This window comes from Rattus norvegicus, chromosome 11 (genome assembly GCF_036323735.1).
Source record: "Rattus norvegicus strain BN/NHsdMcwi chromosome 11, GRCr8, whole genome shotgun sequence".
In the NCBI taxonomy this organism is placed as follows: domain Eukaryota; kingdom Metazoa; phylum Chordata; class Mammalia; order Rodentia; family Muridae; genus Rattus; species Rattus norvegicus.
This window is the reverse complement of record NC_086029.1, coordinates 41,640,861-41,655,828: the sequence shown is the minus strand read 5'-3', so window position 1 is coordinate 41,655,828 and position 14,968 is coordinate 41,640,861. Positions and strand designations below refer to the sequence as shown.

Here is a 14,968-nt window from a genome sequence, read left to right as displayed (position 1 = left end):
AGTCCCTTGGAATCAAAGTCATCATGATTCTAGGTGTATATCATTTTTTTTTTTTGGTGTTCAGGTGAGGTGATTATACTTTTTCTTTAGTTTGATATGTTCAGTAAGTCCTTATATCTGCTTCCCTTTGACATGATATTAACAAACACACATGCTCCCATGTTGTCAAGTAATAACAATAAGGATGGCATTCTGTCTACTCCTGTGAATAAGTGGTTTATCTCTGCTGCATGAGTTGTTCCAAGTGCATTTCAAGTGCCCACCCAGGTGCACAATTGTTCTCTCTCTTTAAAATGGAGAAGCCTTCACAACTGTCATTTTGTAAGGTACAGTCTAAGAAACCAGCATGCAGTATGCATTAGCTTAAGTCTGGACACAGCCTGATTTCACTGACACCTTATAAAGACAATCTGTTTGCCACCACCTTGATAAATGGCAAAGTTTTCTACAAAGAATTGATGGATGCAGGAGTGTGTGTGTGTGTGTGTGTGTGTGTGTGTGTGTGTGTGAGTGTGTGTGTGTGTGTGTGTATGTGTGTGTGTGTGTATTTTAAGGAGAGAATTTCTGTTCTATTTTCCATTTGTTAAATGACCCTTAATGTTCTGTAGACATTCTCCATGGTGGATTGTGACACAAAGTGTTAGTTAATATCACGCAGGCTTCTCTACCAACAAGAGCTACTCAGGGTTGATAGTTCTTGACCTATTATTTGACTAAGACTGTGGATCCTGACTCTTTCTTCCCAGAGGTTTTCTACTCAGAAATTCCTTCAGGCCACGCATAACAAATTTACTTGAAGCTTGCTCTTCAACTTACCATCCCTAGTTCAATACCCAGGACATCAACAGTGAATCTGGACTGGATCTTCCTCCAAGGCTCTTAGCCAACACATGAAATGACCAGGCACTCCCATTCTACTATGGCTTTAATCATGGGCTGACATGTGTGAATCCTGCTAATTCAGGTTTGACCACTTACCATTGATGTCAGAGATCTTTGTGCACTTCAATTCACTTAAAAGAGGAGAAGGGTTCTTTGAATAAGTTATCATGGAATAATTATTTTCTTTGATTTGCATGTTGATTTTTGTTTCAAATCACACAATGGAAATAAAAGGAAGGAAAGCTAGGCAAGAGGGAAGGAAGTAAACTGAAAGGAGGGAAAGACAGGAAAACTGCTCACATTAATTATGGTCACTTCTTAATTGAGCTTGTGTTGGTAACAAAATCAATTATTGAATAAGTTCAAAAATATTTGGTTGGGAAGAAAGAAATGGTGGGGAGGAAATTTTCCTCTTAAACTTGGGGGAAGGAAGGAATTAATTCACAAGTGAAGGTCTGAGTCACTTATTTACATGCCTTTTAAATTTTGTATCATAATTAAATGGGAAACAAAGACAGTCCGTGTCCAAGTTCTGTCAAATCGGAAGGAATGGATACAAAGACTTTCAGTAAATCTCGTTTGCATATACCACAATTAACTTTGCTACTGCAGTTTTAAATCTAAAGCTCAGATGTTCTAAATACTCTGGGCAGAGTTGCTCCATGGCTTCCACTTTAAGCGGAGGCTCTGAAACAAACACTCCCTGTGTGCTAATGGCTGTGATTACTGTTCTATATGATTTATGTCCTTGAGTTTTCATTCTTTATTGCTAACTCTAAAATTTAATGACATGTAAACACACATTTACATTTGTTCTCTAAGGGGTGCTATTATGGGTGGAGATTGCCCTGTTGACACATTTTTTAAATGGTGGATTTTTTTTTTGTCGTTTAGGACATATAACATGTGATCGCGCACCATAATTTTCAGCAGACGGGCACTGCATTGACCAAACATGACCTTGTCTAGCATCTACGTTTGGTTTAAATGCAAGCCTTGTTTGAAGCCTCATTTGAAGGATTTCTTTTTAACTTATTACTGTTCAAAACTGTCAAGAGGCTATTAAAATTGACTTGTACCCAAAGTATTGGTGCTTCTACTACTGTGGCTTTCTGAGGCAGATTTCAAACGCTATGCTTACATTCTTGACCACATTCCAAAAAAACAAAAACAAAAAACAAAACAAAACAATTTCCAGATTATGGTCATTAAAATAGTTCTGTTGGGGTGAAGCAATATTTTATTTCCATGTACCACAGTGGTTCCCAACCTTTCTAATGGAGTTCCTCATGGGGTGGGGGGGTGATCCTCAACCATAAAATCATTTGGTTGCTATTTCTTTTTTATTTATTAATCATTTTATTTATTTACATTTCAAATTATATTTCCCTTCCTGGGTACCCCTCCACCAACCCCCCATCCCATCTTCCCTCTCCCTCTTCCCTTTACCTTTATGAGGGTGCTCCTCCCCCCACTCTCCTACTCCTGCCTCACCCCTCTAGAATTCCCCTAACCTAGGGCATCAAGCCTCCCTCCCCTCCTGTTAATGTCAGATAAGGCCATCCTCTGCTACATATGTATCTAGATTCTTGGCTCCCTCCACGTGTACTCTTTGGGTGGTGGTTTAGTCCCTGGGAGCTCTGGGTGGTCCAGTTAGTTGATACTGTTCTTCTTATGAGGCTGCAATCCCCTTTTGCTCCTTCAGTCCTTCCCCAAGCTCTTCCATTGGCATCACAACTGTACTTTTGCTATGGTTATGAATCATAACTGTAAATATCTGATATGCAGGATATCTGATAATAGACCCCCAATGGGGTGGAGACTCAAAGGTTGATGACTGCTGATCTAGTACATCAATTACATGTTTGAACATTCTCTAGATGAAAAGAACAAGTTTGTTTGTTTTTTCCTTTTTTCAGAAGAAAGGAATGGGCTATTCTTCCAGGAGAGACTGGAGCTGACATAGTGCTGTTGGGTATTGGGCAGGACAATGTCTTAGTGCTTAGTAATTGCATAGTCTTGCCTTCTACTTAAATCTTATCTTTCTGTTAGGACCACAAAAATAGGATTTTCAGTATTACTAGATCATGTACCTACACTGAATACATCTAATTATTCTGCTGAGAGGTGGGGTGAAGGAAAACTACAAGTCATAATCTTTATTATGACCATGGGGGTGCCGTAGTGTGCTTGTGAAGGTCAGAGAACAGGGTACCAGTGTCCGTTTGAATCTCTCCTTGCCCTTCTACCATGTGGTCTTCAGGCCTGAACTCAGTCTTCAGGCTTGAGAGCAAGTGCCTTTGCCAGTTGGGCCATCTCAGTCCCTGCTGATGCTCACTCTGCAGGCCTTAATAGTCGGAACTGTAACCAGTCTGCCAGGGAACTGTGATCACGTGGGTTAAGAACAAACACTAAGGTTCATGGAAGAAGTGGGAACGTGGATAGCTTCTTGAAGTATCAACGTGATGAAAGGCAATGTTATTCTTACTCTCACTGGAAGTTGTTCTGAATCTGGTTTTCACTCGAATCACCTGGACCTTCTCATTCATTCGTTGCTGGTTGGCGCTGTGAAGTCTAAATCTGTCATTTTTTTGTTTGTCCCTTTGTTGAAAGTCCTTTGTTTAAGATGGCTGCACCTTACTGTTGTGAAAAATGTCCCTGCTAGTATAATATAGCTTTAAATGTGCTGAAGTTAACAGAAATCTGAGAACCTTTAGGTCAAGTTCTACCGAGTTACCAGATGCGATGCTCAGTGAACAGTCAAGCTCAGCCACACTCGCCTGAACGATCTGTGATCTCTGTCTGCACCTGTCCTTTCCACTTTTATTGGTCATCCTATTTATTTACATTTCAAATGTTACCCCCCTCCCCACTTTCCCCTCCACAAGCCCCCAATCTCCTCCTCCCTCCCCCTGCCTCTATGATGGTGCTACCCACCTACTCCTGCCACAGCACCCTAGCATCCCCTATCCTGGGTCATCCAGCCTCCACAGAACCAAGGGGCTCCCCTCCCAGTGACTCAAGATAAGGCCATCCTCTGCTACATATCAGCTGAGCTATGGGTCTCTCCATGCGTTATCTTTGGTTGCTGGTTTAGTCCCTGGGAGCTCTGGGGGTGGGGGGAGGTCTGATTGGTTGATATTGTTGTTCTTCCTATGGTGTTGCAAACCCTTCAGTTCCTTAAGTCCTTCCTTTAACTTCACCTTTGGGGTCTCTGTGATCAGTCTAATGGTTGGCTGTGTACATCTGCATCTGTATTTGTCAGTCCCTGGCAAAGCTTCTCAGGCGACAGATATATCAGGCTCCTGTCAGTAAGAACTTCTTGGCATCAGCAATAGTGTCTGGGTTTGGTGTCTGCACATGGGAGGCATCTCTAGGTGGGGACGTTTCTTGATGGCCTGTCTTTCATTTTCTGCTCCACTCTTTGTCCCTGCATTTCCCTTTGACAGGAGGAATTCTGGGCTAATATTTTTGAGGTGAGCGGGTGGCTCTGCCCCTCAGCCAGGGGCCCTGCCTACCCACTGGATATAGTCTCTACAGGTTCTCCCTCCCCTTTGTTGGGCATTTCTCATCCCTATTGGGTCCCAGGAGCCTCTTGCTTTTCTGGCATCTGGAATTTCCTGGTGGCTATCCCCAGTACCCCATACACCATTGCTACACACCTCTGTCTGCTTTCCTGACCCTCTGTATATCATCCCTGTCTCCTCTGCTTGCCTTTTGTAGTATAGAATTAGAATAATCTTTTTTCTTGTTTAAGGATAGACTGCTGTACACTTGAGGGCTAAGCTTGTTTTCTCTGTGTTTGTTTTAGACAGGGACTCCTATGTCTGAAGACTGTGCCTTTTCCTCAGGATTCCTGAGTTAAAGATAGAGCTTTACTGTAAAATGATTTGGCTTTGGTGATTTTTAAACTTTACAGGCTTAGTTTTGCAGCATTCAAATAGTGCGTCAGTTTTTTTAAAATCGTGAAGCATAGCTTCCTGAAAGACAGATTGTGGTGCAAGTAAATCAGTTCCTGGTTCCTCCATGTGAGGAAATTCCTATACATGGCAGGGCACCCAAGCGAGCAAAAAGAACATCCCGAAGGGAAAATACTTCTTATAAAAGAACATTCTAAAGGAAAAAAAATGTGCCCTTTAAAGATGGGATATTAGCCAAAAAGATGCTCGGAATACTCATGATACGACTCACGATCCCTACGACACCCAAGAAGAAAGCAGACCACACCAAAGTGTGGATGCTATAGTCCTACTCAGAAGCAGGGAAACAATTGCTGGGAGGTAGAGGGAGAGAGGGATCTGGGAGGACAAGAGGAGGGGGAGGGGAAAAGGGGATCTGGTTCAGATACAGGAGGAGATGGGAGAGAAGTACAGAGGGTCAGGAATTTGAAAGTAGGTGTGCAACAGTGGGGTAACTGGAAGTAGCCATTAGAAAGTCCCAGATGCCAGGGACCCAAGAGTTTCTCAGGACCCAACAGGGAAGATGTAAGCTGACATACCCAACAAAGGGGAGATCGAGCCCATAGAGCTCCTGGCATTGACACACAGTGTCACCAGATGCAGGCAGGAATTGTCTGATAGAGCATTTGCTTAAGTTAGATTTCAAGATCTGCCACTCCCCAGTGTGACACTGCTTACATTACTTGACTTTCCTGGTGCTTCCCTTCTCTCAGCAGTAAGATTTGGGGTGATGATAGCAACGACTTCACAGGGGCCTTACTATTAACAAAGTGAGACATCCCTTACAACATTACATTCCATACACAATCAGTATGTGTATGGCACTATTCCTCCTGCTTATGTGACTCTGCATTCGGTTCCATGTCCATTTTCTATTAACTCTGTGTTGCTAAGAAACACAGCTCAGTGAACCTCAGTACTACTGACTTTGCGATAGTCAATGCTTGTGCTTACACTTGGGAAAAGTAAGATAACCTCCCTGGGGATAGGCACACTGAGGGTTACTGACCATCTGCTGGGGTGAATTGGAGGTTTGGGTCTGCTCTGTGTCTCTCACCATTAGACTAGACCTGTGGCGTTCTTATGGACTGGCAGGAGTATGAACGACAAGAATATTTACATAGGAACATTCATCTCAGAGCTCACACACCATCACCTCATGCTCTCTACGTGTCATACTATATTACAGGGGGGAGCCAAATATAAGAAAGTACAGTTATAAGACGAAAGAAAGAATATGTGAAAGGGGTAAGGTTAAAACCCTGTCGCATTACCCACTTGGGTCTTTCCTTGAACATTCTTTTATATTGGGAAACTTGACACAAAGCATTGTTGTGTCCCCTCGTCAAGTTGGTGAAACTCAAATCTGTTTGCCAGTCTGTAGGGATTCCACAAAATGATAAAAGTTATCTTGTCAGTTTTAGGCCTCGAATAAAAACCAAAAAAAAAAAAAATTACTGTAGTAAAAGAATGTTGAAAAACAGCCTATGAAGTATGGTTGGTTATGTAAAATTCAAATATAACCAGGCATGCTAACTGTGAGTTTTCTTGATGCTAACTGTGGAGTTTTCATGGTCTGTCTTGTCTTCTTATATTCACATCTGAGAAATGAATCTGAATGTGGATCTGTGTGACAGGCAAGCCTCAGCATGCTTTCACCAACAGACAATTCATTCTACACATGTAGCCTTTCTTCCTCCCCAGGTCTCCACCTTCCCCGACTGCCATGTTCCCAGTGCCCCCAAACTGAAAAGACAAGTCATAAAAATAATTAGCCATTTATCTGTCTTGCCTCATTCCCCGGCTACTAAATTATCTTTAATCCTGTGTTTAATGTTTTTCAAAGAGTCTGTTGCCATTATTACCAATCCTCACTGGCTGTTCCAGATTCTCATCACTTCGTCACATTCTTTTCAATGGAGTTTTACTAACTCAACTTCTGCCCATCTCCCTTCATGAGATGCTGTTCCTATTGACCGAAAGTCCATAGTCTAAGGTGGGCTGCTTAGATTTTAGTATGTATGAACTTGCCTGCTTCTGTAGGGTTAATATCCCAAGACTCAAGGCAATCTATTTTAAACTCTATTTTTGTTTATTTTTTTACACATTGAAATAGTATAACTATAATGTGTCTAGTATTAAAGGAGCTTCCTCTGATACCATGGACCACAAATAAACAGTATAGCTTCTGCTGTATTCATACACATTTTTCTACAATCATTCTTATTACGTAAGGTAATATATTGAATCTTTCTTTCCCATACAATTAGAAGCTCTTTTATTGAAGACTAAATTTACTCAGCTTTAATGATTCCAAATTGAAGTTCCTTTCAGATTCACACAATCAAATGTCCCACTTTCTTACTTCCCTCATGGCTATGATCCTGGATGGCTGTTAAACTTGATGTTCCCATCTGAGGAAGAATCTCCTTTAAACTGCATTTTCATATTGAATTCCTCACTGAAATATTTTACTAAAAAAAGATTTAAACAGATTATATTAAATAGACAATTGCTTGCTAGGCATACAGTAAAAGTGTGATACAAGTATAATAAACCGTTAGACCCTTATTCTGAAAGTCATAAAAAGACTATGAAGTAGTTCACTCTCATACAATTGACACCAGGCCTCTTGCAATACTTTTTTCTTCACAGCCTTATTTATTGATCTTTTAGAATTTTTAATTAATTAATCAGTAAATCAGTTAATTAATCCTGAGTGTTTGTACATACCTATATATCGCAGTGTACACTTGAAAGTCAAAGGATACCTAATTTGATCTAACTCATGTCATTCCTTTTTGCAGCAACCGTCCTAACCCACTGTGTCACATCCATGATCTTAGGATAGAACTATTCAAAAATTGAGATAGTGGTTAACAGAAAGCCAATGGACTTCCTCGTTAATTTACATTTGTGTAGGGTAATGGATGTAAGAAGAAACAAGATATACCAGCTACAGCTTCTGATTGAGAGGTGCAAATCACTGAAACAGAAGAAACTTACTGACGATAAGGACACTCTAGGGACTTAGGTTGGAAAACCACACAGCAGAGAGAGTTGTCAAGACACCTGTGATGTTACCCAAGTCAATGGAACAGCAGGACTGGGAGGAAAATATTATTTTAGTCATTACGGCCATTATTGCTTGCCGCTACCAATGGCATGAGTTGTATTCCAAGTAGTAAGTAGACCCTGAGGCCCATCCCCTTTGCTTTTGGAGGCCTCCTCCGAGCCATCTTATCATCTGTGGGGCACTATCCAATACTCATGCTCCGGTGGGATACTTTATCAGCGCAGTCTGATTCACGTGTGGAAGGCATTACTCCCGAGAGCGATATAAAGGATTATTTTCTACTCCTGGGGTTGTGCAGTGGAAACTTGTGATATTCTTCTTCCTAAATACAAACAAGACAGAGGTAGAGAAGTTCTGAAAACATCAGGAATTTTATATCAATTGTTAAGAGCTAAATAAGGCCGGAGCCACTGTCTCTTATATACCAAATTCAGTATAGAACACAAACGATAAATATATATACAGCCATATTGGCGAAGTGATATATGAACTATTCAAAGATATTTGTCCTACCATGCCGGTGTCTGTGGTTAGATACTAAATCAAATCATTTCTCTAAGAACGCAGAGTACATTTCTTAGGCTGTTATTGACCTGTAAGTTATTGATCGGTACTATAAACCATCAGACATAAAAAGGGTAGGAAGGGAATGAGGCAGGAGAAGTAGCCAGTGAAGGGACGGTTTGAACCCAGAGAGTTAGTATTGAAGGAGGCAGTTCACTCACGGCAACACAGTAAGAACATTTCCCCCAGGAGAAGTCATGTAGTACTGAACCATTAAACACAGATGTGACCTTTTTTTCTGAGACCTGGCGGTGCGTGCTGCGGAGCCTTGTCCAGTCTGCTCTGCCCTGACTGCCCAGTCTGCTCCTGCTGAGGAACAAGTCGGTCAGGTAGCCGTGCCTCAGCCATGGCATTTAAAGATACCGGGAAGACTCCCATGGAGCGCGAAGTGGCGATTCACTGGATTCGAATCACGCTCACTAGCCGCAACGTGAAGTCACTGGAGAAGGTTTGTGCCGACTTGATCAGAGGCGCAAAGGAGAAGAATCTGAAAGTGAAGGACTGGTGCGCATGCCTACCAAGACACTGAGAATCACTACCAGAAAAACACCTTGCAGTGAAGGTTCCGAGATGTGGGATCGTTTCAGATGAGAAACCATAAGCGACTCATTGACTTACACAGTCCTTCAGAGATTGTTAAGCAGATTACTTCCATCAGTATTGAGCCAGGAGTGGAGGTTGAAGTCACCATTACAGATGCCTACCTCAACTGTTTAAATGAATTGACTTAATTGTTAAAAAAAAAAAAAACAAAAAAAAAAAAACCACACAAATGTGACAGCAACGTGAGCAAGAAACCCAGAGGAACCAGGATGTTCTGTGTGAATCGTAAGTCCAAAACCAGTCAGACACAGACAGGTATAGCACTTGTGGCTCTAGATTTTAGGTGATCTAGACGTGTGAAAGCAAAGATAGTCACAGGGTGTTGGCCCGCATCTCCTTCTAGGGACCTTTTTAAAATCAACAGTGCAGTGCATAGAGAAAACACAGGAATGAGCTTACTGAGGTTTAGGTAAAACTTGTACATATGTATATATACATTGCATTACATATGTATACATACATTGCATTAAATATGTATATATATTTTATATATACTCACACATACATAGTCATATTACCTTGAAGAAGCTATTTGCTTACACAGTCTGCAGCAACTAGAAAATGAAGCTAATACTGAACCCACCCTCTCAGAGTGCTTGCTTCATTACGTGACTACATCTAAAGCCCCTGGTATGTAATAACTTCTAATAAACACTGACTGTCCTTACTATTACTTTTGCCGTGTTGAGGAGTCTGCCCATCCCAGCCACTCGGTTCAAGTGGTTAACCATTTAATGGATGTTGGTTTTGAATAATGGTGAACAGACCACAGTGTTGACATAAAATATATTCTTGTGGGGAACGTCAGAATGTGTCATGTGTAATTAGTGAACCAAAACAATCTTTTGAAATGCAGTTGGAGTATTACCTCATGTTCTGGAGTACATTTATGAGAATTTCAACCAGGATCAGATAAAAGCCAAGGCTTTGAGGGTGGAAAATTATCCCTAATGGGCACAAAGGTGATTAAAGGTATACTAAATTAAAAACATGTTAATATACAAGAGGCTTCCTTTAGGGAACCAGAGAATATTAAAGGGTTTGGTGGGCTCCAGTGCTTCTGAGATGTGAAGGCTCCTGGGTTTGCCAGCCCCACTTCTGAGGGTTTGTAAATTCACTGTGCAGAGAGGGCGACTGGTAGCACGGCTTTTATTACCCAGCAGAATCCGTGCTTCTGTAGCTAATAAGCCTTCTCCAAGGCTTTGAGTGAGTGCCTTGGCCTTTGTAGGGTAAGTCACACTTGCATCTCACTCATTGGGATGATACTTAGAAAAGCCAGAAAAACCATGTTTGTTCTCCATCTTGTATCAGGAATCATTTCAGTGTCCTAATGAAATGTTTCAGACTGTGTTTATTCAATTAATTTACTCCCTGACCTGTCACTGTTTAGAACATTTGCAGCCTGATTTTTTAATGCATGATATTTGTTTTCTCAAACTGTTTCGAGTACCACCACCACCACCACCACCACCACCACCACCACCATCATCATCATCATCATATTTTATTATTTCATCAATTTTACAACCCCGTCATTATCCCTCTCCTGATCTGCCCTCTGACAGTTCCTCATCCCATTCCTCCTTCTCCATCTCTAAGAGGATGTTTCCACCCCATCCCCCACCCTATAAAACCTCTCCCATCCCTTGGGCCTCCGATCTCTCCAGGGTCAGGTACAACTTCTCTCACTGAGGTCAAACCAGGCAGTCCTCCGCTGAAAATGTGTCAGGGGGCCTCATATCAACTGGTGTATGCTGTATGGTTGGTGGTTTAGTTAGTGTCTGAGAGATCTCTGGGGTCCAGTTTACTTGAGACTTCCTGTCTTCCTATGGGGTCACCCTCCTCAGCTTCTTCCAGCCTTCCCCTAATTCAAAACAGTGGTCAGCAGCTTCTGTCCATCAGTTCGGTGTAAATATCTGCATTTGACTCTTTCAGCTGCCCATTGGGCCTCTCGGAGGGCAGCCATCGCTTGGACTGTGTGACCAGAGGCTTGGAGCTCTCCTTTGCAATGCCAACCCCCGTGGGTCAGTGAGTGATGGGTACACGACTCAGAATCAGTCAGTGGTCAATAGTTCAGTGGCAGAGGATGTAGGACTGTGAATGTCTTTCCCTTCTTCTAGTCATTGTTGACAGAGGCAGTGTTGTTTGGGCCCAGAGTAGGCAACCACAGTTGTGCAGAATGATTGCAAATGGTTATATTGAATCTCGAAGAGAGCGTTTGTCCACCCTTCTACCTACGGTGACTTTTGATGTTGTAGTTGTTTTGTTCTCTGGTAAGAGTAACTCTGGTACACTTACTCTTGTTTGCTTTTGCTTTTGTTATTGTTGTTGTCCCAGGCGTTGGCAGTTATAGAACACCGGTAATAATATTAACCCCTGCAAACCAAGGGTGTAATGAACAACAATAACAGCACTTGAAGCTATTTCAGAACTAACCTTGTGCCTCTGAAAGAAACCAGTTAATCAAGTCAAGTAAATGATGGATTGGTGTTGTACCATTCATCATTACTGTATACATTTAACTTTTCTCCTACATTTCGATGTATTAAATATTTAATCTGTTAGCAAGACAACAACAGCAAACTTACTTTTGTGGCAACAAAGAGAAGACTTAGATGAAGAACCAACTTAATTTCAGTAAAAGGTCCCAGTATGATGGTTGACCCTTTGACATCTCTCAGCCTCTTTGACCCTTTGTGTACTAGATTTTCTGACTTAAAGAATCTGTCATCTGCCATTGGGTCCTGCTCCTGAAATAACGTCCTAAACTTTGCTAGGTCTTGACCTGGTTTTAACTTTCATGAGAGCACTGTGTTTCTCTGTGCATTCTTGCTTGAACAATATCGGTGCACAATGACTCAAGGTATTGATTGGGTCTTCTAAATCAACAGTGGATTCTCATTGTCTTTACTAAGATGTGTTTCCATAGACTCCTGATGATAATGACTGAGAAGATTTGCCTCTTGCAAAGAACTGTTAAGCAATCTCTGCAACTCTTCATAAAAGTTTGATTTTAGAAACACCAGGGAAGAACCTGATATTATTAGTGTGGTCTGTGTACGGACCTTTCCTGACCATTCGCTCCAAAGAACAGCACAGTGCAGCCACATGGATCACTCACACATACCACATGTCACTCTTGCTTTCTGTGGGAGATCATGTCCAATCCCTGCCTCTGTAATATACGTGACCCGAACAAACTCTCTGTCCAAGATACCTTTTAGACCATGACCCAACTTTTACCATCACCGCTGAGAATTCCCTCCAAATATGTACATTTAAATTTAAAGGATAGAACTCCTATTAGGTCAGACAAGTGGCTGGGAACTCTTAGTTCCTCTATACATTTTACACCTTAACCTATTCTTGCTCTTTGTGGTCAATTTATCTTATAGACTATCATATGCTGTGAATTGCCTGCTGGTAGTATTTATCTAACTCTCTGATTAATGAATCATAAATCAATAGAGAAAAGTGCCACAGCTTTAGAAAGATTATGTTGCCTCCAGGCTCAGTTAAAACCCAGAACCTTAAAAAAGTAACCATTATTTAATATTTTTTAAAGTATAAGTAGGCTTTTACATTCTAGGCTTGAAAAACCCTTGGAACTTCACTTTAAGGCTTATTTTCTTTAGTGAACTCATGTTTATTACTAAAAATAAAAACAAGTGAACATATGTATTTGGATGGATGCTGGAGTTATAATTCTTTCTATTCAGACGCAAGCACCTAGGATCAATTAATTTGAATATAATAAAACCACATTATTTAACATGCAATTTTCTATTAAAAATTTTAGTCTTGACGTATATATAAATAACTCTCATAAATAATAACTCTTAAGCTCACTACTTTTAGGGTTTTTTTGTACAAGGCCATTTTCTTCTCATCATATATAAATTAGGTCACTCATTGGATTCTGTTCAAATTTGCATTAGTTCTAAATGTTCTGTTAAACACTGTCCCTACTCAAACAAAAACCCCTTCCTAGTTTGTGTGCTCCTGTAAGCATTTATGTTGCAACTTCTAATTGGCAAAGGATGACAGGAGGAAGGGCCAAGTCTACACAGTGTCCTTCCACAAATTACACAGAAACTCCTCAGCGTTATAAATGCCTTCCATGGTAAATGCCAGGCAGATGTCTGTGTATGAGCAAACAAATGGGGCATTTATACATGGACTTAAAGTTTTTCTAATTGTAAAGACTTCCCTTGCGTGGCACTTAATGAATGGATATAGGTCTGGGTCTACAGTCGTCTTGAAGGAAATTAGCTGCATACTAGTAGACAGTGTTGCAGGTTATAGGACTTTAGAGAACCTGCCCTAAAAGGAAAGGGCTCCTTGTAAGAGATGATCAAGCATTAAGGTTGACTGCTACATCTTAAGTGTTCCTTGGCCTGTCCCACTGAATACTTAAAAAAAAAAAACCTTTAAGGTGCACGTCCTTCTTTGTCACTGCACTTCCAAAGGAAGAGTACTGAATCAGACTAAGAAATGCAGAGAACATAGAAGAAATATTTTGCTAAACTGCTCTCTTTTGAAGCACAGTGTCCCAGTACAGAGGGTTGATAGTTTGCTGTGTACATCTGATTGTTCACTGAGGGTTAATCGCCACATATATCTTTCATCTGAAGCTAAGAACTGAGCATCTGGTAAACCGTGTCAACCCCTGCTCATTCTAGCCACTCTTACCAACATCAAGCTACCAAGGCTCTGAATCTGTAATCATTTCTAGACAATGGTATACGGAATGATTGTGTTATCTCTTATTTGGTCTAAGAACTTATTTGCTCTTCTGCTTCTCTTTTGAGTGAGTGAAAGGTAATAATTTTTTTCTGAAATGGCTTTGTAAAATCTTGGACCTTCAACAGAATAGCACTATGGAAGAAGGCACTGTTTCATGGACAATGAGAAAGATGGTTAAATATTAGCAAGGAAATTAGGTCCTCTACAGTGGGGATGCTTAGGAAAAGAAGTGTGACACATACCCAAATGTTTACAGACATCGCTTCTTCTCTGCCTACTTTAAGGAAACTACTTTGAGAACGTTACAGAAATCCCAAAGCTGAAATATCTTCTGTGCAAAGATGATGACATTGAATCGGGGTGTTTAAATAATTTCTACAAATCCCAAAATGCATTAGTTCCAAAGCTGAGACTTCAGTATGGATTTCAAGTCTCTCTGTGTCCTTCCTATTGAAGTGAGAAAGCAAGGGTTATCTGAGAGACTGCACTTACCAGTGTGCTGAGATGAGAACCAAATGGAGTTATGAGAACTGAGTGTAAGTGGATGGACTTCTATAGCACTGTGAGGGCCAGAATAGCTACAGGAAGTGGGTAGCACAATACATAAAAATTGCGGCTCTCACATCAATCAGTTGTGAGAAATCCTTTTGAGTATTTCTTCTTGTATATCTAGCATTAGAAGTTTTATGTCGGGAAACCTGGAAAGGAGATAACAATTGAAATGTAAATTAAAAAATCCAAGAAAAAAAGAAAAAAATAGAAGTTTTGTGTCATGTCTATTAAACAAGACTCACAATTCTAGTAAAAAGCTAGTATAAAGTTCACTCATAAGAAGAAAATTGTTCATGATTACAGCAGAGAACGAAAGTAACAATACATTTGGGTAAAGAATAGCAGCTGGGCAAGCAGTAGCTCTCACTTCCTATAATTCGCCTTTTAAATCTTTTACATTTACATTTGCACGTGTGTTTAGTATTTGTGTGGGGGGTGGGTGGGTATTGTGCTGGACCGTATCTCTTTTGTGGAGATGACTTGTGGGACCATTTCTTTCTTTCCACCACACGGGTCTCCAGGATTGAATTCGAGTCATCAGTCTGGGCAGCGAGTGTCCACTCTGCTGAACCACTGTGCCACTTCG

At 40.9% G+C, this 14,968-nt stretch overlaps 1 pseudogene; it reads left to right on the top strand.

Moving 5' to 3' along the window:
• Positions 1–8,827: 8,827 nt before the first annotated feature.
• Rps20-ps4 (ribosomal protein S20, pseudogene 4) lies at positions 8,828–9,273 on the top strand (annotated as a pseudogene).
• Positions 9,274–14,968: the final 5,695 nt, after the last annotated feature.